Raw genomic sequence first — 1,941 nt, forward strand, 5'->3', positions numbered from 1 at the left:
TTCCATTTGTCCAAACTTTCTATATTTTGTGTTTCTGGGTCTCTATTAAGAAAGTTTCGGCCTGTGCCAAGGAGATCTAGGGTTTCTCCTATTCCATCTTGTAATGTTTTCTGAGTGTTTGCTTTGACTCCGAGGTCTTTGATCCATTTGAAGTTGATTCTGGTACAGGGTGATATATAAGTATCTAGATTTAGTTTTCTACAAGTAGTTAACCAATTTTCAGAGCACCATTTACTGAAGAGGCTGTCTTTCTTCCATTCTATTTTTTTTAGCTCCCTTATCAAAGATTAGATGGCTGTACGTCTAGGTTCATTTCTGGGTTTTCAGTTCTATTCCATTGGTCTTGAGGTCTGTTCTTGTGCCAGTACCAAGCTTTTTTGATTACTATGGCTTTCTAGAAGAGTTTGAAATTTGGTATTGATTTTCCTCCAGCACTGTTCTTTCTGTTAAGGATCATTTTTGCTATACGGGGTCTTTTATTGTTCCATATGAATTTTTTGGATTCCCTTTTCTATTTCCTTGAAGAATGAGGTTGGAATATTGATAGGTGTTACATTCAATTTATAGATAGCATTGGGAAGTATTGTCATTTTCCCAATGTTGATCTTTCCAATCTAGGAACATGGGAGTTTTTGCCACTTTCTAAGTCTGTTTTGATTTCCTTTTTCAGGTATTTAAAGTTTTCATCATAGCGGTCCTTCACTCCTTTGGTTAAGTTAATTCCTAGGTATTTTATTTATTGTGGGGCTATTACAAATGGAGTTGTTTTCCGAAATTCAGCCACAATTTTCTCATTGTTAGCATATAGAGAAACCATTCATTTCTGAGGGTTAATTTCATACCCTGCTACTTTGCCAAAGTTTTGAGTCACCATGAGTTACTTGGGAGTGGAGTCTTTAAATACAAGATCATGTCATCTGCAAAGAGGGAGAGTTTTGCTTCTTCTTTCCTTATTATGTTCGCATCTTGTCTTATTGCTGTAGATAGGCATTCTAATACTAGACTGAAGAGCAGTCAAAGTGGGCATCCTTGTCTCGTTCCTGAGTTTAGAGGAAATAGCTTCAGTTTTTCACCATTGAGTATAATGCTTTCTGTAGTTTTGTCATACACAGCCTTTTTTGTATTGAGGAATGTCCCATGGAACATTCCTAATTTTCCCAGGACCTTCACCATAAAGGGGTATTTGATCTTGTCAAAGGCTTTTTCTGCATCTATTGAGATAACCATGTGGTTCTTATCCTTGCTCTTTTTGATGTGATGAATTATGTTAATTGATTTGCATATATTGAAGCAGCTTTGCATCCCTGAAATGAATTCTCATTGCTCATGGTGTATGATTTTTTGGATGAATTGTTGAAATCAATTAGCCAAAATTTTGTTGAGAGTGTTTGCATCAATGTTCATCAAAGAAAAGTGTCTATAGTGCTCTTTCTTTGATGAGGGTTTTGGGATGAGGGTTATGATGGTTTCATAGAAAGCGTTCGGTAGTGAACTTTCTCTTTCAATTTCATTGAAGAGTTAGAGGAGGATTGCTGTGAGCTCTGCTTTGAAGGCCTTATAGAATTCTGCTGTAAAACCATCTGTTCCTGGGCTTTTCTTAGATGGGAGGTCTCTCATTGCTGTTTCTATTTCAATGCTTGATATGGGCCTGTTAAGATAGTTTAATTCATCTTGGTTTAGTTTTGGCATGTCAATATTTGCCAGGAAAAGGTCCATTTCTGCCAAGTTCTCAAACATATTAGCATAAAGTTTTGAGCAGCATTCCTTTATAATGTTCTGAATCTTGGTTGTTTCTGTAGTGATGTTTCCATTCTCTTCTCTCAGTTTATTTATTTGGGTGTGTTCTCTTCTTTTTCTGATAAGATTTTTTAAGGGACTGTCAATTTTGTTAATTTTTTCGAAGAACCTTGTCATTTTGTTGATTTTTCCTATGGGTTTTTT

Source organism: Dipodomys spectabilis, unplaced genomic scaffold (genome assembly GCF_019054845.1).
Source record: "Dipodomys spectabilis isolate Male_0828 unplaced genomic scaffold, ASM1905484v1 ptg000195l, whole genome shotgun sequence".
NCBI classification, from domain to species: Eukaryota; Metazoa; Chordata; class Mammalia; order Rodentia; family Heteromyidae; genus Dipodomys; species Dipodomys spectabilis.